This window comes from Lithobates pipiens, unplaced genomic scaffold, assembly GCF_037356315.1.
Source record: "Lithobates pipiens isolate NorthernLeopardFrog02 unplaced genomic scaffold, aLitPip1_a1.2 Scaffold_27, whole genome shotgun sequence".
Taxonomy (NCBI): domain Eukaryota; kingdom Metazoa; phylum Chordata; class Amphibia; order Anura; family Ranidae; genus Lithobates; species Lithobates pipiens.
The window spans coordinates 174,780,554-174,808,436 of record NW_027507788.1 but is presented as its reverse complement, the minus strand read 5'-3'; the positions used below and the strand labels follow the sequence as shown (position 1 = coordinate 174,808,436).

The following is a 27,883-nucleotide window of genomic DNA, read 5'->3' as shown; positions in this document are numbered from 1 at the left end:
TAATGTTATGAAGAGTGATCGGGTCAATGGCAATTATTGCAAAGTCCTTCTTTGCCATGAAAATGAACCTAATCCCATAAAACCCATTTCCACTGCATTTGTGAAGAAGGCTTCAGGGTGCCCAAGAAATTCCAGCAAGCGCCAGGACCGTCTCCTACAGTTGATTCAGCTGTGGGATCGGGGCACCACCAGTGCACAGCGTGGTCAGGAATGGCAGCAGACAGGTGTGAGGACATCTGTGAGCAGAAGACATTTGGGAGGATGGCCTGGTGTCAAGAAGGGCAGCTAAGGAGCCACTTCTCTCCAGGATGAACATCAGGGGCAGACTGATATTCTGCAAAAGGTACAAGGATTGGACTGCCGAGGACTGGGGTAAAGTCATTTACTCTGATGAATCCCCTTTCCAATTGTTTGGGGCATCCAGAAAAAAAACCTTGTCCGGAGAAGAGGTGAGAGCTACCATCAGTCCTGGGTCATGCCAACAGTAAGGCTCCATGTACATCCCGGGATGTTTTTACAACTTCTCCTGAACAATTTATCTTGACAAATAGTAACCCACATTTAAAACGTCCGCATTTCCACATTTAGAAGCGTTTCTAGGGAAAAAAAAAAGAAGTATAATAATATATTCTTTAAAATGGCCAAAAATGAAAAAGGCTTATAAAGGAAACGTGGCTAAAAACTGGTTACCACGTTTAGATGCACTTGACGCCAGGAAATTCGCCGTCTGAACTCATATTTTTACTTTAAAAAAAAACCCTATATACGCAACTGCCTAAAAACCACAGTAAAAACTTACCTGTGTACATGTACACATAAGATAACATTGGATGAGTTCAGGGGCAGTTGGAAAAAAATAAAAAAGTGTCCAACTGCCTCTAAACGTCCATTTAGCAGCAGACGTGTACATGAGGCCTAAAGCATCACAAGACCATTCATGTGTGGAGTTGCTTCTCAGCCAAGGGAGTGGGCTCACTTCCAATTTTTCCTAAGAACACAGCCATGAAGAATGGTACAAAAACATCCTCCGAGATCAACTTTTCCCAACCACCCAAGAACAGTTTAGTGATGAACAATGCCTTTTACACCATGATTTAGCACCTTCCCATAAAGGCAAAAGTGATAACCACGTGGCCTGGGGAACAAAACATTGAAATTTTGGGTCCATGTCCAGGAAACTCCCCAGACCTTAACCACTTAAGGACCGCCGCATGGCAATGTACGTCGGCAGAATGGCACCGACAGGCACAAGCACGTACATGTACGTGCCTCCCTTCCAGCGGGTGGGGGGTCCGATCAGACCCCCTCCCGCTGGCTGCGGCGGTCCGTTTCGCTTCAGGAGCAATCAGGGATGAGGGGATGGCCGTAGGTTTCTGGCCATCCCCTCTCGATCGCTCCTGGCGAATGAGAAGCTTCCCCCGCCTGTGTAGTGTAAACACAGGCAGGGAGGAAGTGATGTCATTCTCCTCGGGGCGGTCTTTTTGACCGGACTGCGAGGAGAACACAATAGTAAGTGCAAACACTACACTGACATGTAGGTACACATAGGCACACAAATCCCCCCCCCCCCCCCCCGATCCCCCCTCCCAGTCACAGTGTCACTGATTGCAGTGATCATTTATTTACTGATCACTGCATTTAGTGTCAGTTGTGACAGTAAAAACTGTCAGGGCAGTTAGTGTTAGGTCCAGGGTAGCCCCCTACCCCCCTCAATAAAGGTTTAACCCAATCCTGGACCCTCCACGCAACCCAATCCTGGACCCAATCCACTCTGTAGGTAGCACAACCAAATATGGAAAAAGTGAAGCGCTGTGAATACTTTCCGGATGCACCGATAAGCGTTAATCACTTCTAAAAAAAGGGACGCAGACAGTGAAACTTTTCTAATCAGAACATAAAGTGCACCAGCTGATTATAATGAACCAGTCACTCATTTATGTCACATGGTCTCACAAAGAGCTATTTCCATTAGATAGGAATCTGCAGCAAAGTTTGTTATATTCCTGAAATCTACATTGAAAAATTAATTTACTCTTTAAGCAGGCACCAACCTGCCATTCATGGGCCCCAAGCAGATACCAGTGATAACATGATTGTATTTTCTGTGACGTTTCATGTCTACCTATAAAGCCGCCATGTCATCTAGAACTGTCAGGGAAGTGAGCTGGGTAGGGCTGTGTGATTACCGAGTTAATCATCTACCAGTCCCAGCTGGAGCCTGAAATAGAAAATTATGGAACGCCCATCCCAGTTCTCATGCTGTACAGTCAGGAAATCAGTCCTGTTGCCCAGCTTTATATGGAATATCAAAAGGTGGCATTAAAAAACCTGGCATCAAAAGTCAACATGAGCATGGCCACCAGCCAACTAAACCAGGTCTTCACTGTGTAGAATCAGGTGTGTGTCACCCAATTTTGGAACCATTACTAAAAGGCCTTGCTCCCATATTTATGCTAAATGATAAGTTCACCCTTGTTCACCTTTTTTTCCCCCTCTAAATTCCAGCTCCCCTATGTACCAATATAGCATTACTGTACTTATTTTGCAAAAATATAGCCGCTATTAATTCTACATAGACTTACCTCACTCTCTTCATAGCTGTTTATACACACTGCTCCATTACTTCTGCCTTACTTTCTGGTCAGACTTTAGGTCATGACACAGGAAGAAGTTGACCAGCTGAGGGTAGATGATGCAGGGTGTTTCGTTAGATTAGACAACCCTCAGAATTTGTAACGTTCCATCGCCGCCATCTTGCTACACCCCACACTCGTCCACAGTAAAGATACAGTGGGAAGGCAGCAGACATCTTGTTACACCCACTGGCGTTTTGCATTTCACACTTATTTTTAACAGTCAACAAAGCTTATTATAGTGAAATACAGTATTTAAAAATCCATCTGACTGTTTAGATGTTGAATTGTAAAAGTAGCGGCAAGCCTGCTGATCTCACAGGTTGGGTAATCTGACAGAACACTGCTGCTTTGAAAAAAACATCAAAAAACAGTCCAAGGGATTTCAAAATCCTGTATATCACTATATAAGCTCCGTTTCCTGTTAAAAATAAGTCTAAAAATGCAAGACGCGGGTGGGTGTAACAAGATGTCCACTTGCCACCTTGTCGCTGTATCCTTACTATGGACAAGCACGGGGTGTAGCAAGATGGCGGCGAAGAAACTTCACTTCCGTTACAAATTCTGATGGGTCTCCCAATCTGACAAAACACAGGGTGTGTGCTGAGATCAGCTGGTCAACGCCTTCCTCTGTTATGACCTAAAGTCTGTCCAGGAAGCAAGGCAGAAGTAATGGATACATTTGGAAACATCCAGGAAGACAGTGAGGCAAGTGTCTGTAGAATTTGTGTAAAGCTTTACATTTTTGCAAAAAAATAAGTACAATGCTATATTGGTACATAGAGGAAAAAATTAAAATAAAAAAAATAAGTGAACTTAGCCCTTAACCACTTGCCGACCAGCCGCCGTCATACTGCAGTAAGTCGGCTCTTTCCTGCTAATCGTCATAGCTGCATGTCAGCTCCTTTAAGAGCCATAGCAGGCAAGCGCACCCACTGCACAGCGGGGGACCCGATGCGCATGGCCGGTGGCTTCAATGTCCACCGGGAAAGAGCCAGAACGGGGATCTGTCAATGTAAAAAGAGACAGATCCCCGTTCTGACAGGGGAGGGAGAGAGAGTAGAAAAAAATAAAAAAAAATAAATAAAAATATATAATAATAATAATAATAATAATAAATAGATAGCACCTTACAAACTTCTTAGCATCTGCTACCCCTGTCTGCCAATCCCACCATTGGCTGCCACTCGCCCAATACATATACCTATAATAAGACTTACCTGTAGCTACCCGGATATCTCCTAAACCTGCATATTTTAGATATGCAGAGATATCCTCTCTATCAGCATGTGCCAACATCATGGGCACTGAAGCAACAGCACTGTTTTTTTTTTTTTTATTAGGGGTGCACCAAATTTGTGTGGGGTTGTGTGGTTTTTTTTTTTTTTTATTTTTTTTTTTTATTAAAAACAGAACCACACAACCCCACACAAATTTGGTGCACCCCTAATAAAAAAAAAAAAAAAAGAAAAAAAAAGAGTAAAGTCAGAACTCCTGATCTGCAGGCTGGTTCTGGGTCCACGGCTCCTTGTGCCGACAGCCAGGTAGGTAGCATTTCCTGAAGCGAAGCTCAGCACTGTCCACCTCCACATTTCTGTCAGTGTCGGTTTACTGTAACACACAATGAGGATACATTCAGCAAGCGGAGTGGAAACTTTCAGAGACCTCTTCTTGGTCTCGCACTGCTGGAGCAGAATGAATGGGCAGCCTGTTTGTATTGTATCTTCCAATATCGCAGTCACAGACCCAGATCATGGATGAAATCCATCTGTGCGAGTTGGCCGCAGTTCACGTGCCATCTCTCTGCACTCACTGTACAGGGCACAGTTTCCACTGTTTTTTTTTTTTTTTTTATTAAATATCCATATATTTTGTTTATAATGCTTATTTAATGCACTCACGTGTGTGTTATTAATCGGTGTTCGATTGCCGATTTTAGAGAGGAATATATCTTGTATTCCTGTTTTGTGACAGTTTCCATAGTGCTTGTGGACATGTGAAGCCCACAAGCACTATCTTCCTGGCTCTGGTGCAACTGAGCGACCAGCATCCACCGGCCGTACGCGCGCATGCGCCTTACACTTCTGACGTTGCCATTACAATGGGCGTCGTCGGAAGTGCCCACCCCCATTATGATGGCAACACAGCCTTCAGCGCTGCTACTCCTGGGAAATCGAGGACAGACTCATCTCCCAGGAGCACTAGCGCCGAGGGAAATGACATAAGGCGCATCGGAGAGGAAGAGGCAGATTACGAGGGACCCCCTAGCAACAGGCCTGGAAAGGGGAGTTAAAAAAAAATAAAAAATAAAAATTCCAAAGGTTGTTATTCAGATTTAATGCTGATGATTAATGTAAAAAAATAAAAATTAAATACGACTGGAACTCTGCTTTAACATACAGCACGTCTGCATTTTTATGCAACCCACCGCGTGGCACCACATGCATCGAGTGGCAAAGTGCTGCGGTGCATAGACTTGAATGAAAGGACGCGTCAAAGTTAATAAACAAAAACAACGTAACATATCACAATGGCTCTCACTGCCGCTACACAATGCACAGGGGCGTGAACAAGCTCCGACTCCTCCTTAGATGTCAGCCTGTGAGAACCATTTATAGGCTGATAAGGAAAGAGCAGGAAAAACTGCAAGGGTAGATTTAGACATGCGTTTAAATGTTTCCTCAAAGTCCCGGTTCATATAGGTGCGAGGGGTGGAGAAGGGGGGGGGGGGGGGGGGAGGAAAAAAATAAATCGCACCACATCCCTGTTCAAATTGCATGCAAGTCAGGCCCATTCATTTTGTAAGGGATCATATCACACTGTAAAACAAGTATTGATACTCAACATTGTCGAGTACTTGACTGAAAGTATCAGTACTCGCCAGCAAAATACCAATGCAATGCTAGTGCCAGGATGCATGGGAAGTGCTACCATGCAGAATACAAATAATTAATGAAAATAACAGCCCACCAACAAAATACTACTTGTGCAGAATCCCTCCATAAAGAATAAGAACACATAGGGGGGAATTTACCAATACAGGTGCAGCTGTGCATAGTAACCAATCAGCTTCTAGGTTTCATTTTCAAAACTCAACTGGTAAAGCTGAAGGTAGAAGCCGATTGGTTGCCCCATATTGTGTGTTCAATCTTAGTAAAGCCCCCCGAACCCCATAGTGATCACACCCATTACAGAGGATGTGACATTGTATGTAAACAGTACATAGTGCTAAACAACAAAAGCAGAATTAAATCAAGTGATCGTATAAAAGACACGACCAATTACTCCACGAGTTTCACAAACAGGAAACAAACCAAATACAAAATTCATTTACATGTGTGAACACATTAGGACTGACTTTGTTGCTGAACTCAGGTCACCTGGCAGCTATCCAGAGAAGGAGGACCCGTCAGGTCCTCAGGAAATGTGAAGAATGTCCACTTGACCTCCGGAAGATTTAGTTGCATCCTACAGCAAAAGCCATGGTCCGCAGAGAGCTTCCAAAGCATCAGAGTGATCTTATTAAAAAGGTATCAGTCAGGAGAAGGATACAAAAGAATTTCCAAGGCATTCGATATACCATGGAACACAGTGAAGATGGTCATCATGAAGTGTATGGCACAACAGTGACATTACCAAGAACTGGACGTCTCTCCAAAATTGATGAAAAGAAAGCTGGTCAGGGAGGCTGCCAAGAGGCCTACAGCAACATTAAAAGGAGCTGCAGGAATATCTGGCAAGTACTGGCTGTGGGGTACGTGTGGCAACCATCTCCCATATTCTTCATATGTTTGGGCTATGGGGTAGAGTGGTGAGCCAGAAGCCCTTTCTTACCAAGAAAAACATCCAAACCTGGGTAAATTATGCTGAAGTTTCAAGTTTCCCAAAAGCATGGGGGGGGGGGGGGGGGGGGATGTGTTCTGGTCTGATGAAACCAAGGGTTTAACTTTTTGGCCATAATAATTCCAAAAGATATGTTTGGTGCAAAACACTGCACATCACCAAAAGAACACCATACCCACCGTGAAGCATGGTGGTGCCAGCATTATGCTTTGGGGCTCTTTTTCTGCAGCTGGAACAGGGGCCTTAGTCAAGGTAGAGGGAATTACGAACAGTTCCAAATACCAGTCAATTTTGGCACAACCCCTTCAGGCTTCTGCTGAAAAGCTGAACATGAAGAGGAACTTCATCTTTCAGCATGACCACGGCCCAAATCATACATCCAAAAATCAGCAAAGGAATGGCTTCACTAGAAGAAGACTAAAGTTCTGCAAAGACCCAGCCAGAGCCCAGACCTGAATCCAATTGTAAATCTGTGGGGTGATCTGCAGAGGGCTGTGCACAGGAGATGTCCTCGCAATCTGACAGATTTGGAGTGTTTTTGCAAAGAAGAGTGGGCAAATATTGCCAAGTCAAGATGTGCCATCATGATAGACTCATACCCAAAAAGACTGAGTAATAAGAAAAAAAAAAACCCAAACATATACTTACCTCCAATGTGCAGTTCGTTTTGCACAGAGTGGTCTGATCATTGTCTTCCCCCCCCCCATTAGTAAACCCTTTAGGAGAAGCACTCTCCCTGGGGGTTACCATGTGGGTGCGCTCCCGAGTCCAGCATTTGCGTCCATAGTAACAGGATGCCGGACTCAGCCCGGCCAGAGAGGTAGACCGCGTCTCCAGTGTGGGAATTACGGGCTCAGGTGAGCAAAACATGGGTGGGGGCGGTCAGTGACAGTTTTTCTCACCTTAAAAAGTGGTTTTAAACCCTATTTTACAACCTGATGCTATAGGTAAACCTACCCAGGATATCTCCTAAACTTAAACAGTTTAGGAGATGCCCGCTGCATGTCATCGGCACTGGGGAAACTGAGGCAATGGCATCTATGTGCCGTTGCTGCAGTCTTCGTGGCGTTACCGGCGGCTCCCATGCACGGAAGTGACATCATCACGGGTCCAGCCAATCACAGTGCCCAGAAGTAACCCTGGGACAACATCTCTGTGGCTGGAGGGGGGAGACGAGGACCGATGCGCGGGCTTCAATCTGAAGTAATACCTTTTGCTTGCAGGGTTTTTTTATTTATTTATTTTTTTTTTGGTTTTTAAGAGGGTGGCATTGGATGCATTAAGGTGAAAAAAACATGAGGGTTTGCAACCCCTTTAAGGGTGTGCACAGTTGGGCAACCATATTATTTTAGCTTTTTATTTTTACTTCCCTCCACCTAAAAAGAATTGTATAGTTTAGTTTATAGGTCACATTAAATGGTGGAAAAAGTTCTGAAATAGTTTATCTGCGTCTCTTCACAGAAACCTGACATTTTAACAGGGGTGTGTAGACTTTTATCCACTATAAAAAAAAAAAAAACACACACACACACAAAAGTGAGTACACCTCTCACATTTTTGTAAATATATCTTTTCATGTGACAACACTGAAGAAATAAAATGTTGCTACAATGTAAAGTAGTGAGTGTACAGCTTGTATAACAGTGTACATTTGATGTCCCCCTCAAAATAACTCACACAGACATTAATGTCTAAATCGCTGGTAACAAAAGTAAGTACACCCCATAAGTGAAAATGCCCAAATTGGGCTCAATTGACCATTTTCCCTCCCCGATGTCATGTGACTCGTTAGTGTCACAGGGTCTCAGGTGTGAATGGGGAGCAGGTGTGTTACATTTGGTGTTATTCGCACTCTCTCATACTGGTCACTGGAAGTTCAACAGGGCATCTCATGGCAAAAAACTGAGTGAGCCGCCTCCTGAGTTCACCAAGCAGGGCAGCCGCTTGGCACAGAACCCAGAAGCTAGTGGAGATCACTGTAATAGCACTGATTTACAACTTCTATTCATGTATGGTTTATACATTCGAAGCTGGACCAAGGCAACTATCCAAAAACACCACACCTAAGCTTCTGTTTTAGGGAACAGGCACACACCAGAAGCCAAAACCCAGTAGTTGTGTGTATTTGCACCAAATGTACCAAGCACAGTAACCTGAAATCATATTCAGCAAACGTAAGAAAAATCTGTGTGTGCCCCTGTAATAGGGACAGGAAGTGAGGGAAGTCTCTGACATGACCAAAAAAAAAAAAAAAAAAAAACCCTGCTACAAACCTGGACAATGTGGAAATACGGGGACATTTAGGAAACAGCGATCACAGGTCAATTGGCTTCAGTATAAAATTACACAAATAGGAAACATAAGGGAAATACAAAGACACTGAATTGCAAAAGAGCCAAATTCCCTAAACGACATACCTTGCTAGAAGATATAAATAGGGATACAATCTTAGGAACAAAGAACACGGAGGAGAGATGGGTTTGCATATTAAATAAGGGCATTAGCCAATGCATCCCATTGGGTAATACATTTAAAAAAGAGTGACCAAAAGTCCGGGATGGCTAAATACCAATGTGAAAAAAGCATAAAAGAGAAGGCCTTCAAAAAAAACACAGGGTTGAGGGATCATCAGCATTCAAACTTTATAAAGAATGCAACAAGAAATGTAAGGGTACAATTAGGCTAAGATAGAACACGAAAAACAGAGGAGAGCAAAAAATAAAAATTCCAAAGAAATTCTTTATGTATGTAAAGAGTAAAAAAAGGGAACAAAGACCATATTGGCCAGATAAAGAACAAGGCGGGACATCTGGTTACAAAGGATGGGAAGATGGCGAAGGTATTGAACTTATTCTTAACCAAAACTGCAGTGTTTATCCTCATGACACATAACAGGAAGCTTTTTCTATAAACAGAAAAGAAATGATCCTGTGCATAAGCGGACCACCAGACTGGCTATATAAAAACACAGGCCTTGCTGCCCTCAAGGGTGGGGGACCCTAAAAGTCATAAAAGGAGGAAGAGAAAGGGCGCACCAGCTTTGTGCATTATCCTTTGGATATATTTATTAAAAGCTTTAAAAAAAAAAAAAAAAAAAAAAAAAACCCCCTCACAAATAGTTGTGTAAAATCTTGCAATATGAATAGTCGTCAAGTAGCAGCATCTAGTGCTAAAATGGGGGGGGGGGGGACCTCTGGGGGAATCTAGGATGGAAAAGGACCTGGGGGTCCTAGTAGATAAGCTCAGCAATGGCATGCAATGCCAAGCAAAGCAAACAGAATATTGGTATGCAATAAAAGGGGAATTAACTCCAGAGATAAAGTGATAATTCTCCCGCTCTACAAAACTCTGGTCCGGCCACACCTGGAGTATGCTGTCCAGTTCTGGGCCCCAGTCCTCAGGAAGGATATACTGGAAAAGGAGCGAGTACAAAGAAGGGCAACAAAGCTAATAAAAGGTTCTGGAGGACATTCGTTATGAAGAAAGGTTGTGAGCACTGAACTTATTCTCTCTAGAGAAGAGACGTTTGAGAGGGGATAAGCTTTCAATTTACAAATACCGTGCTGGGGACCCCACAATTGGGATAAAACTTTTTCGCTGAAGGGGAGTTTAACAAGACTCATGGCCACTCATTAAAATGAGAAGAAAAGAGGTTAAACCTTAAACTACATAGAGGGTTCTTTACTGTAAGAGTGGCAAGGATGTGGAATTCCCTTCCACAGGTGGTGGTCTCAGCGGGGGGCATCAATAGTTTCAAGAAACTATTAGATAAGCACCTGAACAACCGCAACATACAGGGATATACACTGTAATACTGACATATAATCACAAACATAGGTTGGACTTGAGTCTTTTTTCAACCTCACCTACTATGTAACTATGTAATTCCCAATACTCAGCATATGATGAAAGATTATCCGCAATAAAAATTACGCATTTCAAAATAATTATTACATGCAAAACATATTTCTTCAAAGCTCTCCACTTCTCCTCTGAACTTCCTGCAAGAAACTGGAGCACAGGCAGAAAAGGAGGGAGGAAGGAAACAAGAGCTGACACTCGTATGAAAAGACCTCTGTTCAGAGGGCTCGGAGTCCTAAGGATGCGGTGAATGAATGGCGACCGGAATGCTCGTCTATTACGTGGCACTGATGCAGAGTGCAATCCCCCATAGCAATCGTCTACCATTCATACTTCTATGATGTGACTATAGTAACGTCAGACCCATTTTCTATGACTTTCTGCACGTGGCTTTATTAGATAAGGCAATCAATACCAGCAGGAGATTATTCGGCGTGTCACCAGGTGTGAATGACACCGGATACAGCGACATTCAGCATTTCTGGGCGAGCCTATAGCTACATCACTAGACCTATGACCTATGACCTAGATCATATAGTGTGTGGGTGTGACTCTTCTGTGTAAAATACGGTGTCTGGTTTCTGAAGCCCCATACACACTATCAGTTTTTCTGCTGAGTTTTTCCTTCAGATTTACCAAAACCATATATGAGGTCAAACCTTAGGAGTTTCAATGTGTATGCAATCAAGCAGGCCCTTCTACTACTTGATTTTGGTAAACCAGAAGGAAAAAAAAATCAGCAGAAAATCTGATAGTGTGTATGGGGCATTAGGATGAAATTCTATAGTTAAGCCAGGTGGGGCTGAATGAGAGAAATCATTCAATCCCCCCCAACCATCCATGCAAAACCACATAGATGGATTAATCTGCATAGCCAGCCATTGCGTTCTGATAGCCAAAACTTGCGGCTGTCAGAATATCCAATGCCTGCCATCAGAGTGGAGTACTAAAATTTTGAATGGGTGAGAACCCCAAAATGCGCTGACTGTTACAAAATAAAGACTATGCAAGCTGGTTTGGCACTTCAATCCTTTGTGTTTTCAGGAGTTCAGTAGGACCCCACGGCCTCTGGTGAGCAGCCTCTAGGACCGTAAACCACCCATCACATTATAAGTGCCTCTCCATCCGAATTTTCTGCTTTGGCCAGTCTTGTGGGTTACGATCTTCAGCCACTTTGATTGGCTGGGCCAGGATTGACGCAATTCCCTGTACATTGCAAAAAAAGAGGAAGAAGAGGAAGAAGAAGAAGAAGAGGAAGAAGAGGAAGAAGAGGAAGAAGAGGAAGAAGAGGAAGAAGAGGAAGAAGAGGAAGAAGAGGAAGAAGAGGAAGAAGAGGAAGAAGAGGAAGAAGAGGAAGAAGAGGAAGAAGAGGAAGAAGAGGAAGAAGAGGAAGAAGAGGAAGAAGAGGAAGAAGAGGAAGAAGAGGAAGAAGAGGAAGAAGAAGAGGAAGAAGAAGAAGAAGAAGAAGAGGCGCTAATCAAAGTGTAAAAAAATAAACCAAAAAAAAAACACCACAAGAGGATAGTGGTCTATAACATAGCAATGAATAAGACAATTAGGTAAAAAAATAAATAAAAATAGTGTCATTGAGGGAAAAAATAAAAAAGGTGAATTATGAGTGGAAAACGTGAGAAATTATATATATATATATATATATATATATATATATATATATATATATATATATATATATATATATATATATATATATATATATATAAAATCTCCAATATCATGGGGCATATAGGTAAAAAAAGAGAAGGCTCCAATAGTGTGATAAAGTCTTAAAAACCTTTATTGATCAAAGTCAAAAGGGGTACTTGCAAACATAAAAATATAAAGAGCATTATATAAGTTAGTTTGCCGGCAAACAAGATTCAATCATGCGCACTTCCGGGGTCACGTGGGGCGTAATGACGTCAGTCCACCTGACATGTTTCGTCATACGCGACGTCTTCCTGGGGCCTTATATCACATGGGTTTGTCGTTGCCGTTTCCCCCCCCCCCCCATTTTGTGTTTTTTTAGCACTGTGTACCACCTGGGTTTTGATTTACATTGCAAACAAGCAGGTAAGAATACTCTAATTCAGGCGAGACATAGGGGGTTATTTACTAAAGGAAAATCCACTTTGCACTGCAAGTGCACTTGGAAGTGCAGTCGCTGTAGATCTGAGGGGGACATGCAAGGAAAATAAAAATCAGCATTTTAGCTTGCACATGATTGGATGATAAAATCAGCAGAGCTTCCCCTCATTTCAGATCTACCTCTTAGATTTAGAGCGACCGCACTTCCAAGTGTACTTTCAGTGCAAAGTGGATTTGCCTTTTCGTAAATAATCCCCATAGTATGCTTCGTCTACATTAAAAAGGAGAAGTACAGCCAAAGCTAGTTTGGCTGTATTTCTCCTGTGGATCGTTCTGCACTCTGGCGGACGTCACAGAGCCGGCTGGACCTAGATCGCGACAATAAAGTCAGGATCCGCCCACATGCCTGGACCGCCCCCCCTGACTCAGCCTCTTAACGTGCTGCCTGCCCCCTCTGTGGCCCAGTGCTTGCGCAGGGGGGGGGGGGGGGCGCAGAGAAGAGTGGCGACTGATAGTTTCCAGCTCTCTGCTTGGGGAGCTGTGAGAACTGAGTGATCGCGATGTTTAATCGCTTGGTTCTCTCTTTTAGAGCTGGCGGGGGACACATGCAGCATCTACCTAGGCAAGTATGAATCTGCAAAAAAAAAAAAAAAAAAGCGGTTCTACATCCCACTTTCACATTAAGGGTGGGTTTGAAATCATCAGTTCAGCTAAACTCGCACAATTTCAAACCGACATTTCAGTCTGACTTCGGGGGTGATTTGACAGACATCTGTACAGATGTCTATAGGGGGTGCAAAAAAAAAAAAAAAAATAATAATAATAATAATAATAGCCCGCCAAAAGTAGTGCAGGAACTACTTTGGGAATCTGAGTGGCGCCGCCAAGTTGGCGTCTCATCAATTGCCCGCCGGCTTGACATGTCAAATTGGCCCAATGTGAACATGGGCTTAAAGTTGTATTAAACCCAAAAAATTAAAATAAATCATTAGTTATATTGCAGATATAGATAGATCAAATTTTTTTTCCTTTTGATATCTAAATTTTGAATCATGTATGAAATATTTACCTTAGATTAATATGAATTTTCAATAGCATGATTTTTCGATAATCAGTATATATATATATTTTTTTTATGATAGATGCCACATCAAAAGTCTCCCAAAGAAGCTCAAATGAGCAAAACATGTTGAGAAAGTGGTATTATTTATGTATTGAGGTTTTGTAAACAATTTGTATTTGTTTATAAAATTAATGTGTATCTCACGTTTGTCCTTTTAAATCATTGTTTGTAATAAACAAGGTTTTCATTTTATCTAATAACACAGAGAAATTGTACATTTCTGAACCTTCTGAGGTCCACCCTAAAATGGACCTTCCGCTCATCGGATTCCTCCCCCCCTCCGGCGCCACAATTGGCACCTTTCAGGGGGGAGGGGGGTGCAGTTACCTGGATAATCCAGGTAACTGCACCCACTTCCGGGCTAGCTCTCTGCGGAAAGGGGCGTACATTACGCCCCTTTCCGCAAGTGCCCGCCCCCTTCCGCAAGTGCCCCGCTGCCTGCTGGGAAACACACAGATCCCAGAGGCAGCGGGGACCGTCCTCATTGCGCAGCGCGGCTCGCGCATGCGCAGTAGGGAACCGGGAAATGAAGCCGAAAGGCTCCATTTCCTGATTCCCATACCCAAGATGGCGGCGGCAGCACTCGAGTGTCGATCTAGAGATCGGCTTCGGGTGCCGACATCGCGGGCGCGCTGGACAGGTAAGTGTCACTATTTTAAAAGTCAGCAGCTGCAGTATTGGTAGCTGCTGACTTTAAAAAAAAAATAAATAAAAAAAAAAAAAAAAAAAAAAAAAAAAAAAAAACGCGGAGTCCCGGCGGACTCCCGCTTTAAAAGTGGTTGTAAACCCTACAAACCACTTTTACCTACAGGTAAGCCTAGATTAAGGCTTACCTGTAGGTCCAAGAAATATCTCCTAAACCTATACGGTTTAAGAGATTTGCCCAAAGACAGCCACCGCTGTCTACGGCGCATGCACCGTAGACAGCGGCGCGCAGGCGCACTGAGCGCGGCATTTCCAACAACGGAGCTGGCGCGCGTGTCGGCTCCCGTGCGCATGCGGGAGTGACGGAGCTGCGAGACCCCACCGAAAAGATGGATGCGCCGGACTACAGGGGACAGCGGCGACTTCGCTGGCTCCTGTGTCAGGTAAGTGACGCATAATGGACTACTATGAGATGCATAGTAGTCCATTATGCTTTGCCTTTGCAGGGAATGAAAGAGGAAGTAAACCCATCAGGGTTTACTTCCTCTTTAAAGTCCCGAGGTCTATTACCTCAAGCCCTTTGTTTCTATAAATATTGGGATGTGGTGTTTGTTTTGACCCCGTTTTTCCGCTTTTTTTATACATTTCTCAGGTGTGGTGGCTGCATTCATTTTCTATTTTAGACTCTCTTCTATTTTCATCTGTTGATCCAGCCAACAAGTCTGTTTTTCTAAAGAACACTCTCTCGAGCAGAATGCATCAGTTTGGCTACTTTCACACTGGGACTTTCAGGCGCTTTAGTGCTAGAAATAGCCTCTGCAAAGCGCCTGAAAAAACGCCTCCCATTTATCGCAGCGTGACTTTTCACACGGGGGGGCGGTGCGCTTGCGGGATGTTATGAAAAGTCCTGCAAGCAGCATCTTTTGTAAATGCTATACATTTTGCACAAACCAATAATCAATTATTGCGATTTTTACCAAAAATATGTAGAAGAATATGTATCGGCCTAAACTGAGGAAAATTATTTTTTTTAAATATATTTTTGGGAGATATTAATTATAGCAAAAAAGTAAAAAAATAATGATTTTTTTTTCAAAATGTACGCTTTTTTTGTTTATAGCGCAAAAAATAAAAACCGCAGAGGTGATCAAATACCACCAAAAGAAAGCTCTATTTGTGGGGAAAAAAGGACGTCAAGGACATCAGGACAAAACAAGCCATTTAACTGACGGTGGTGCCTACAATGATCAGTTTGTTTGTTTGTTTTGTTTTTTAAACCTGTTGTTATTCCCAAAAAGCAAAAAAATTAAAAATAATGTAAAACTACTGATCAAGTATTAGGCTCCATGCACACTGAAGCTCAAAAAAGCTATTTCTGGACGCCAGATTGCTGGCACAAAACGCTGGTTTAAAAACCTGCTTTTAACAGCGTTTTTATACTAGCGTTTATGAGCGTTTATGAGCGTTTTACAGCGTTAGCGTTAATGGGCGTTTTTTATAAAAATACACAGAGGACACTCCAAAAATCCCACAATGCATTGAAAAATAGAATGCCGAACACTAATGAACGAGCGTTTATGAGCGTTTACAAGCGTTTATCGGCGTTTGTCGTTTTTTGGCGCTGAAAAACGGCACTTTAAACGCGAATTTCTGGCGTTCAGAAAAAAGCCCATAAACTCCACTGCTCATTAAAGCTGAAAAACGTCCATGTGTGCATGGACACATAGGCTAACATAGAGTGGAGTTTATGGGCTTTTACAAAAAACACCCAAACTCCAATAAACTGCAGTTTATCAGCTTCAGTGTGCATGGAGCCTTAGCTGAAGTTTGGCCTCAATGTGTTAGTGTATCTAAATCTGCTAGTACACCCAACACTCAGCTTCCCCCAGAGGAAGTAAAGGCTATTAAAAAAAAAAAAAAAAAAAAAAAAAAAGGCAACTTGCAAGGCAAAGGCATAATGAGCCAGTATGCATAGCATACTAGCTCATTATGAATAACTTACCTGAGAACGAAGCCCCCGAAGCGGTCCTCTGTCTTCATCTTCGCCGCTGCCATGTATCCCGGAGTGACTGCCAGGTCTCACTGCTCCGGCGCTGTGATTCGCCGGAGCCGTGATTATGTCACTCCCACGCACAGGAGCCGAACGAGCGGCATATCGCAGTGACCTGCAGCCGGCTCAGTGCACCTGCGCATGCGCTGTAGACAGCGGTGCCTGTCTTTTTGTAAATATCTCCTAAACCGTGTAGGTTTAGGAGATATTTCTTGGACCTACAGGTAAGCCTTAATCTAGTCTTACCTGCAGGTCAAAGTGGTTTGTAAGGATTTACCACTTTAATGCTGCTGTCCCAAAGGTGCCCCCTGTGCTCCATCCAGATTGGGGGCACTCTAATACAGGAGGTGTGTTACTTGGCAGATCACCAAGTGAAAACAGGGAAAAAAAAAAAAAAAAAAAAAAGGCAAAAAAAAAAAAAAAAAAAAAAAACACACAATGCAGCCACCACATCTAAAATGATTGGCAGGCTTCAATATTTGACATTTTTTCATTTTGGATTGAATACCGGTTTCAGTACAAAGCAATCACGTATGAGAAGTTATCCACGTGATCTCACGATAAAATAAAATAGGCTTGTGGGTGTGTCGACGACATCTCTTATCCATGGAAGACGCAATCACACCAGGACATCATCATTAATGGAAGGCACTGAAGCAGGAGGATCACCATGACAGCCAGGCAGATAGCATCTTCTCTTCATAAGACTCCATTTAATCATGATGAGATGGGCGAGATACTATAGAATTCTAGTCGGATCCCAACAATCGCCTTCTCTCTAAAGTATTTCAAGTATTCTCATTAAAACCCAGCAGCAGCCAATACAACAGGTCAGCCATGACCTCACCCCCCCAGCAAGCCCGGCATTTCCCAGACACAAGTGACGGAAGACGATAAAACAAAGACAAGGGGGCGGAGCGGGAACTGGGCCAGCTTTGTTCTACTTTACAATACAACCCAGGCCTTCAAGAGAGGCTGAGGAACTAAAAGCCCCAGCATGCCATAGGACTTATTTTGAAATTGGAGGTTAAAAAGTTGAACTAAAAGTAAAAAAAATAAAATAAAATAAAAAATACTATTGCATAAGAGTCATTCATAAAGACAAGACAGGCACCTGCACTCAAAATGCACTTCTCTTTAAAAACTTCAGCTCTGGAAGGTTTCTCCAGTAAAGTAACACATACACACTATTTACAGTAGATAAAAATTATGATCTACTGTAAAACATCCGGTAAAATATATACAATTTTTATAGTATAGAGTAGTATCAATCCATCTATCCAAAAAAAAAATATATATATATATATATATATATATATATATATATATATATATTTTTTTTTTTTTTTTTTTTCTTCATCAATTTAGGCCAATATGCATTCTGCTACATCTTCTTGGTAAAAAAAAAAATGATAATATATACCAATTAGCATATATTGATTGGTTTGTGCAAAAAACATCGAATCTACAAATTATGGGATATTTTAATAGTAATGGCAGCGATCAGCAATTTTTAGCAGGACTGCAACATTGCAAAACAAAAATAAATATTTTTTACTTTATGCTATAAAACATATCCAAAAAAAAATTATATATATTATACACACCAAATATGTATTCTGATACATATTTTTGGTAAAATAAATAAAAATAATAATTTAGATTGGCGTATATTGATTTGTTTAGTGTCTACAAACTATGGGATAGATTTATGGACTTATTTTTTTATTGCTTTTACTAGTAATGGCAGCGATCTTTAGCGGCTCTAAATTGGACACCAAGTGACACTTTTTGGGGACCAGTGACACCAATACAGCGATCAGTGCTAAAAAAATAAATATTAATATGCACTGTCACTGTATAAATGACACTGGCAGGGAAGGGGTTAACATCAGGGGGCGATCAAAAGGGTTAAGTGTGCTCCTAGGGAGAATGGATGCACTTAGCAGAAAACACAAGATCTCCATTTTCCTTATGGAAAACACGGGGATGTGCCTTGTTCACAGAGGCAGACCGCCGTTCTGCCTCTCCTCAGAACAATCGGCGGATCCTGGCAGCCATCGTGGCTGCTGGACTCACTGATTGGCTCCCGCTGTGTCCAATCACAGTGGAAGCAGGGCTCTGGCGGCGCCCGTGTGCAACCCAGGTCTCGTGCACAAAAATCACGTACAGGTACGCTTACAATTTTTTGCAGCTGGGCCGCCCTGCCGCAGTATATATGTGGTGGGCAGTCCGGAAGCAGTTAAAGTGGTTGTAAATCCCCGTCATGAAATCTGAGCAAAGCACATATCTGTCTCCAATGCTCTCAGGCTCCGTTCACACATCTGGACTCGGGCCGCGATTCCAGAATTTTAAAATGATTTAATGGCAAAGCAAACGCAGGGTGATTTTAACCGCGAACGTCGAGCGACAATTATGACTAAAAAGCTTGACTGCAAACGCTCCTGGCTCTGTGCCAAGATTTAGTACATAAGCTCCTTTATGAGCGTTTTTGAAAAAGAGGGAGGCGCATTCAAATGAATGGTGCTGCTCCCAAAAAAAAATAAAAAAAAATATTATATATATATATATATATATATATATATATATATATATATATATATATATATATATATATATATATATATATATATATATATATACACACACACAATCGCCCAAAAGCAGTGTTTTTTTTTTATTTTTTACACACAGAAAGTTAAATTATTTTTTCTTTATTACTATTATCTAAAAAAACACTCTTTAATTTTTTTTGGTATTAACTTTAACTGGTGCTTCTTTGGGGTATGGGTCATGCACAGGGCAGTCCGTGCAAGTGAACAACAAATATCGCTCTAAAAAAAAAAAATAAAAAAAAAAAAAAAAAAAAAAAAACCAACACACACACACACACGCGACCAACCAACCAGGAACGTACATTCCCGCTACGCTTGGGTGTCAGTCCATTTTTAGGGAGATTTCCCTTCACTTCCTGTCACAACAGGAAGTGGAAGGAGATCTTGCCATAATAACAAGGAATTCCTCTCCTATGGTGGCAGGCTTTGATTCTTTTTATCCGATCAAAGCTATTTTCTCACAAAAAAATCTGCGGACTAGGGCCGAAGCCGCAGCCTCACCTAAAAACCCCTGCCCACCGCTCCTCAGGAGCAGCGCGGTGTCAGCTCCGGTCCTGGTGAAAAAAAATAAATCTTTTTGCTGAAATTTTGCATCGATTTGACCTCTCAACTTTTCTATTCAAAATTCAAATCGATTTTTTCCCCAGCCCTACGTAACACCCCTTCCAATCGATTAGACTCTGCTTTGATCTAACTCATCAGGGTGGAATATTTTCGAATCCCTTTTTGCATCGATTGGCAGGACAGAGATACTCTGTTCATAATTACAAACATATATCTTTATTGATCAGATTACATGGAGGGAAAAAATAAAAAATCTGATCACAAATTACAACTGTATCTTAACTATCGATTGAAACCCACTTCCCCATGTGTGGCTTTTCAATCAATTTTTCTTTTCGGAAGAGATCGATCGGTGAGGACGTTGAAGTGTGTGTGGCTACATTATACAGTAACCATGAGAACAAATGTTCTGGTTGTTCCTGAGATAATGACATTGTTCCCCTCATTGGTGATCTGTTGTAATAAAGCAGACATGCACTGTGAGGCCTCCTGCAGTTGGACGGCTGAGCCTGTTCAATATAAATGCTGAGTCCTTCCTCCGCAAGGGAAGCCCGAGTGTGGTGTACTGCCTCCCACTGACACAAATGGCTACCTGCCATTTACACTTGTGATTTGGGGGGGGATGGTAAAAAAAGGGGGGGGAGACAGGCAGTTGAGCAATGTTTTTACCCCCCCCCCCCCCAAACTGCAACCAAATGGGGTTGGAAACTCGCTGTAGCTGCAATACTTTGCATCACTGCAAAAGTGTTTCCCCCCACAGTCGCTGAACGCAACCCATTCATGTGAATGTGACTGCGTCCAATGTGCGCAATCGCAGTGTGGTGACATTTTGCTTAGTTTCCGCCCATTAGGGCCGGCTCACACTGCTGCGATGCCAGACATTGCATGGCATGTGATCTGCACAGCAATGCGAATTCAGTCATACAAATTGTATGGCTGAATTCTCACCCATGCGACCCAGAATCGGATCACATGGGTGTTCACACCCGCACAATCCGATTCCTGTCCAAATTCAGTTTGCACTGTGATCTGGGGGCGTCATTACCTTTGTATTGAAACCCGCAGCGGGAACGGCTGGCATTTCAGGTGCGATTCACAGGGTTTCCCGCATCACACCGGTGTGAACCAAGCCTTCATGCCCTCCTAAAAAGTGATCCACTGCAAATCACTCTTGAGGCTGGCTTCATACATAAGCGATTGCGATTCTAGTGCAGGTTCCTGCATCGCATGTCACTCGCAGGCGGTTCACACTGCCCTACACACAGTTGCGGGTGTCAATAGGAAGTTAATCACACCCCCAGATCAGTTTGCAGTGCGAACTGTCTAATAGTACAGGAATCAGATCGCATTAGCGTGAACACCCATGCAATCCGATTCCAGCACAGACCAAAATAAATAAAAGGGGGGGGGCGGTCCCTGCACTATTTTGATGCAAATGTGATGCGTTTCAGTCATACAGTTTGTGTGGCTGAATTTGCAACCCATGTGATCTGCGCAGACAATGTGGTGCACAATATATGCGATGTCTATGCGTTTTGTGGTGTGTACGATATTCATGATGTCTATGTGGTGCGAATCCAATGCTGACTTAAACAAACCATCACTCTGAAGGTGAGAAGGTGAGGGTCTTGTCAATCGCTCCCACACATCCACCGGCGCTCAGCGGGGAAAGGCAAGTCCCGGCCGCTCGTGGTCGCGCCAAAACCGAACCGCTGCTTTGTAAGTCACGTTTTACCTAAAAAGCCACCCATCAATACAAATCAGTCAATGTGACTAAAACGATCAAACTCAATAAGAACGACCCTCTATCCGATCCATCTAGTGAGCTTTCTACTGATTTCAATGCTGGAATTGTATTAAATCGTACTTGATGGCTGAGACGAATATCTGCACGTGTGCGATGAAACGTTCGTTCTTAGAGATTATTGGATTTCCTGTCCATATAGCATGTGCTGCATTCTTCTATAATTTCATTGATGATGAATTACTAGTTTGCGATCGCTTGTACCAGGATCAATATATAGATGGCCACCATAAGAGGTCAAAGTCTACGTGGGGGGGGGGGGCTCTCCACTCCCCCATGGTGGCCCCTTGTGTGATCACGCGGTTGAACTTGACGCTATACAAAAATTATATATAATATACACACACTATCTATAAAAAAATATGACACCATACAAATATTAGATATAATGACGATATATATATATATATTTATTTTTTGTTGTATAGTGTCAAGTTCAACAGCGTGATCACACAAGGCGCCTCCTAGACTTTGACCACTTGTGGTGGCCATCCATATATTGATCCTGATACAAGCCAAGCGATCACAAACTAGTAATTCGTCATCAAACCTTGCCGGGTCACGTTTTACCTAAAAACCACCAATACAATTGTTTAATGCGACTAAAATGATCAAACTCAATAAGAACGACCCTCCAATCAAAATATATCTCTCTCTCTGAGCCCCTCCAGTCCCGGGCTGGTGGGATCGCTCTACCTGTGATCCTCGATCGGCCTGGAAATAGTCCTCTCCAGGAACCGACTAACAATGGAGAAGTTTTTGGCTGTCCCAGCGATCGGATGAATGCAGACTGAACTTTCCTCCCCCCCCAGCCTGGTAATGGAGGACTCCTCTAAGGGTCACTTACCTTGTCCAGCTCACCTTTAGGGCACCCTGACCCTCCTGCCTGTCCTCTGTACTGAGGATCACATGGAGACTCTGCAGAGCCTGGGAAGGTGGAGGAGCTCAGCACACCCGCCCTGCTATCAGGAACTGGGAGGAAACCAACTGGGACTGCCCCAGGTCCTAAAGCTTGACTCATACAGCCAGATCAGCACTGCGAGCCGTGCACAATCCTCCGCACCTTCCTCAATTGAAGGATGCCCATACATTGTACAACTTTCCTTTACATTTACCAAAACCATATAATAGGTGGTCAGACCTAAACCCTTCCAGGGCCAGTTCACCCCACATGCAGTCCAGTCCGTGGAAAGTATTTTATATGGTTTTCAATGGCATCGTTCACACCGGTGCTGGCAGTTACAGTAAAAAAAAAGTAGAACGTGCTGCGTTTTTCCTGCACTGGACTGTACTGGAACGCAGTAAAACGCTTCAAAAACGCACAGGAACGAACATGTCCTTATTTAGGGCCAGTTCACACCATGGAAATGCAGCCTGGATGCATGCGCAGTTTTGATGCGTTGCAGTGCGTTTTTGGTGTTTTTGATGCCATCCAGTGCATTTTTCCTCCTCTTTTTTTTCTTAGTGGTGTTGCACATAAAAAAAAAAAAATCATCAAAATGCCTAAAAAATTTTTAAAATAAATATTTGGAAAAAAAAAGTTAACTCACCTCTAAATGCCTGTTGCTAGGGGGTCCCTCGTAGTCTGCCTCCTTCAGTGCCTGGGCTGGTGACGTCACTTCCCCTTGGCGCAGGAAGGGCTCAGCTCTGCCCCCTCCCTCCTGTCAGTCATCTGGGACACGTGACAGGTCCCAGATGACTGCGGGGCCAATCACAGCGCACAGTGCCACTCACGCATGCGCAGTGGGTGCCTGGCTGTGAAGCCACAGCCGGGTGCCCACAGTTAGAATGCCGGCGCCGCCAAGCGGAGGATGGAATGAGCGTGGCTTCTATCCCCCGCATTGCTGGACCCTGGGACAGGTAAGTGTCGATTATTAAAAGTCAGCAGCTGCAGTTTTTTAGGGCAACTCCTCTTTAACCTTAAATAAGGACATGTGTGTTCCAGTGTGTTTTTGCTGCATTCCAGTGCATTCTGCTGCGTTCCAGTGCATTTTTGATGTGTTTTACAGCGTTCCAGTGCAGGAAAAATGCAGCATGTTCTACTTTTTTTTTCCTGGAACTGGAACGCACTGGAACTGCAAGCACTGGTGTGAACTATGCCATTGAAAACCATATAACCTACTTTCCATGGGTTTTTGATGCAGAAAAAAAACGCACTGCACTTCATGTAGTGTGAACTGGCCCTAAAAACGTGCAGCAGAAACGTATCCGGAACGGATCCGGAGTGCGTTTTTATGGGCCAGTTCACATCATGGAAACACAGTCCGATTGCGTTCCAGATGCCTTTCTGCATGCACATTTTTGATGCAGTTCAGTGCATTTTTCCCTCTCTTTCTTAACCTTATAGAAGGATATATGTGTTCCAGTGCGTTTCTGATGCGTTTTTGATGCAGTTCAGTGCATTTTTCCCTCTCTTTCTTAAACTTATAGAAAGACATGTGTGTTCCAGTGCGTTCCTGATGCGTTTTTGATGCAGTTCAGTGCATTTTTCCCACGCTTTCTTAACCCTATAGAAGAACATGTGTGTTCCAGTGCATTTCTGATGCGTTTTTGATGCAGTTCAGTGCATTTTTCCATCTCTTTCTTAACCTTATGTAAGGACATGTGTGTTCCAGTGCGTTTCTGATGCTTTTTTCAGCGTTCCAGTACAGTCCAGTGCAGGAAAAATGCAGCATGTTCTACTTTTTTTTCTGAAACTGCAAGTACCGGTGTGAACTATGCCATTGGAAATCATATAGACCTACTTTCCATATCTTTTTTATGCAGAAATAAAAAACGCACTGGGCTGCATGTGGTGAACTGGCCCAGTGCTTGCATTTCCAGTGCGTTCCAGTTCCAGAAAAAAAAGTAGAACATGCTGCATTTTTTCTGCACTGGACTGTACTGGAACGCTGTAAATGTATCAAAAACGCACTGGAACGCACACAAATGTACCAAAAACGCACTGCAACACACTTGTTCTTATTTATGGCCAGTTCACACCAGATGCAGTTTCGTTCAGTTCTGTGCACTTTTTTTTTGCACTAAAAATGCATGCACTGTGTTTTTCATGTATTCCAATGCCTCTAGTTCACACCATGCAGTCAGTTTCTGGTGCAGAAAGTGACCGGAAACTGACCGGAACTGACTGTATTGGTGCCGAAAAATGAAACTGCACGGAACTGCATCTAGTGTGAACTAGCCCTTAAGGTTAAGAAAAAAGAGGGGGGGAACACTGGACTGCATCAAAAATGCACCAAAAACACATCAAAAACGCACTGGAACGTATCAAAAATGCTAATGCAGAAAAGCATCCGGACTGCGTTTCCATGGTGTGAACTGGCTCTTAGATTGTATGCAATCATGCAGGTAGTTGAAGGTAAAACTAAGGGCCAGTTCACACCACATGCAGTGCAGTGCTTTTTTTCTGCATAAAAAATGCATGGATAGTAGATTATATGATTTTTAATGGCATAGTTCACACCAGTGTGGTCAGTTCCTCAGGGCTTTTCAGTTCCAGGAAGAAAAAGTAGAACATGCTGCATTTTTCCTGCACTGGACTGTACTGGAATGCAGTAAAACGCATGAAAAACACACTGAAATGCATCAAAAACGCAGTAGTATAGTGGGGGGGAAACAAAAAAAGAAGAAAAACCTGGAAAGCATCCGAAAACACGCCAAGTACACACCCGGAACGCATCAAAAACACGTGAAACATGCGCATGCAGAAACAAATGGAATGGATCTGGAGTGCGTTTTTCTTCATCTAGAGCCCGGGGGCGACCATCCCAAATTGCCCCCCACCCAATATGTATGAGCATTATGTGTAAGCGAAAATCCCCTCCCCTTCTAAAAAAAAAACTGAGCACTTATATGCATGCTCAATTCCTAAGCAAGAATTTCCCCTCCTCTCAATAGAAACCTACTCCCTCCTAAAACTGCCTCTCCCAGCAAAAATCTTTGCCCCCTATTACCCCAGCTCAAATTCTCTCTGCCTATATGGCCCTAGCACAAATACCCCTCCCCCAACAAAAAAAATCCCAACCCCATCTACGCACAAATCCTCCCTTCCCCACTCCAAATCCCCCCTTCCAGCACAAATCTTTGCCCCCTATTACCCCAGCTCAAATTCTCTCTACTCATAAGGCCCTAGCACAAATACCCCTCCCCCAACAAAAAAATCCCCCATCTAATCCCCCCCACTCCAAACCCCCCCTTCCAGCACAAAGTCCCCTCCCCCAATCTGGCACAAATTCCCCCCAGCAGAGATACCTCCAACCATCCCTACTAGTACAAATCCTCTTCTCCATTCCCCTTTCCAACAAAATCCCCCCCAAATCACCATTCCACACCATTATATTTGATCTCCTAGGACGCTTCCTCCACCCCAAATTCCCCTTCTTAACACAAATACCCTCCCCCCATCTCCTTGTGGTGCCCCCCCCCCCCCCACTTCACATGATACCACAGTGCCCGGGGCAACCGTTCCTTCTGCCCACCCCTTGTCCCAGCCCTGATTCCTGTTATGTAAAATAGAAAAGAAAATGAGGGAAAGGGATTTTAACGGATGCATTTTGCTGTCACCGAGGTAAGCACAACCACAAAAAATACAATTTATTACAAAGTGCTTATAATTTCTTACAAAGGATTTAAAATAGATACAATAATAACATTCGGTCATATGTGTATTTGACCAGAGTTGATACTCAATCCCAAAAGCTTGAACAGATGCGTGTGCGTCTAGGTAGCCGACACGTTTCGCAGACTAGTTATCTGCTTCTTCGGGGCTGTTCACCATGATCCTATATCATTGTCCAAGTTCTAAAAAGGCATGGCACTAGTATCAACATAGAGAAGATTTAGTTATCATATTCACAATATTAACAATGTTTTATTAACCACTTGCTTACTGGGCACTTAAACCCCCCTCCTATCCAGACCAATTTTCAGCTTTGCACTTTGAATGACAATTGCGCGGTCATACAACACTGTACCCAAATGAAATTTTTACCATTTTCTTCCCCCAAATGGAGATTTCTTTTAGTGGTATTTGATCACCTCTGCGATTTAAATTCTTTGGTAAAAAAAAATGTAAAAAGACTGAATAAAAAATAATAATAATATTTTTTTTATTTTGTTATAAAATTTTAAAACGGGTCATTTTTGTTTGTCATTGATGTACGCTGATGAGGCGGCACTGATGGGCACCGATAGGTGACAGTGATGGGCACTGATGGGTGGCAGTGATGAGCACTGATGGGTGGCAGTGATGGCCACTGATTGGTTACACTGATAGGCAGCACTTCTATGTGGCACTGATTGGAACCACTGGTGGGCATTTATAGGTGGCACTTGTGGGCATTGATAGGTGGCACTTGTGGGCACTTTCAGGGTGCAATTATGAGACACAATTGCCTCTTCCATTTCGGCCCAATGTCCCTTTAAGCACAGGTGAGGGAGCAAGTGACCAGGAGCTCTACAGACCAGGAAGTGGCAGATTAGGAGGACTACATAGCAACAGGGCGATTTTGGTAGGTATAAAATCATTTTTTCCTCCAAATTTTTTTTATAGGTTTAGAGGAGTCTGATAATGAAAAAATAATTCAGGGTGGAACTCCACTTGAAGTGCATTGGGGGTTATTTACTAAAGGCAAATCCACTTTGCACTACAAGTGCACTTGGAAGTAAAGTCGCTGTAGATCCAAAGGGGACACGCAAGGAAAATAAAAAACAGCATTTTAGTTCGCACATGATTGGATAATAAAATCAGCAGAGCTTCCACTCATTTCAGATCTACCCCTCAGATTTACAGCGACTGCACTTCCAAGTACACTTACAGTGTAAAGTTTCGTAAATAACCCCCATAGTGTAGTTCCGATCCATCTCCTTTTATGCGGTGAGCCCAACCCCCCCTGCTGTCTTCTGGGGCCTGTTTGTGTTCCAGAAGACAGCTGGCCATTCACAAAGCACCGTGCAACTCGCGCATGCGCAGTAGGAAATGAGCAGTGAAGCCGCAAGGCTCCACTGTCGGTTTTCCTTATGCCTTGTACACACGGTCAGACATTCCGACCACAAAATCCGTCAGATTTTTTCAGACGGATTTTGTCCAAAACTGGTGTTGCATACACACGGTCAGACAAAGTTGTCAGAAAATCCGATCGTTCGTAACGTGGTGACCTCCATTCGTTAAGACGGGACTACATTGAGGCTAGTAGCCGATAGCTTTGGTCTCAATTTTTTTCCGGCAGAATTTCCGACGGAAAAAGTCTGCTAGAGCCCACACACGGTGGGATTTTCCAACAATATAATCCGATCAGACTTTTTCCGCCTGAATTTCCGACCGTGTGTACAGGGCATTAGAATGACGGCGTCTGCACCCGATCCAATGGACGGATCGGCCTCAAGGGGGCCGACATCGCGGGCCCCCTGGACAGGTAAGTGTCCTTATTAAAAGTCAGCAGCTACAGTGATTTAAAAAAATTATAAAAAATTGCAGGTGGAACACAACTTTAAGACCCCTTTCACACCACACCGCACCTTGCGTCGGCGGTAAAACCGTTTTACCGCCAGATTTGCGGCGGATTTGCGGCGCATTTTGGCCACTAGCGGGGCGCTTTTACCGCCCGCTAGCGGCCGCGAAAGGGTTAAAACCGCCGGCAATACGCCGCAATAGTGGCGTTT

General features: G+C 43.3%; 1 protein-coding gene across 2 annotated transcripts in view; it reads right to left on the bottom strand.

The window, feature by feature from the left end:
• Positions 1 to 22,202, bottom strand: part of TMEM51 (transmembrane protein 51) — a 57,083-nt gene extending 34,881 nt beyond the window's left edge. Inside the window, exon 1 of one of the 2 annotated variants that reach the window (XM_077457914.1) lies at positions 22,085 to 22,202. The gene's annotated coding sequence lies outside the window, so the exon portion shown is untranslated. Of the gene's footprint in view, positions 1 to 22,070 lie in introns of both variants that reach the window. The other variant, XM_077457912.1, reaches the window with a different exon arrangement.
• Between the last annotated feature and the right edge of the window lie 5,681 nt (positions 22,203 to 27,883).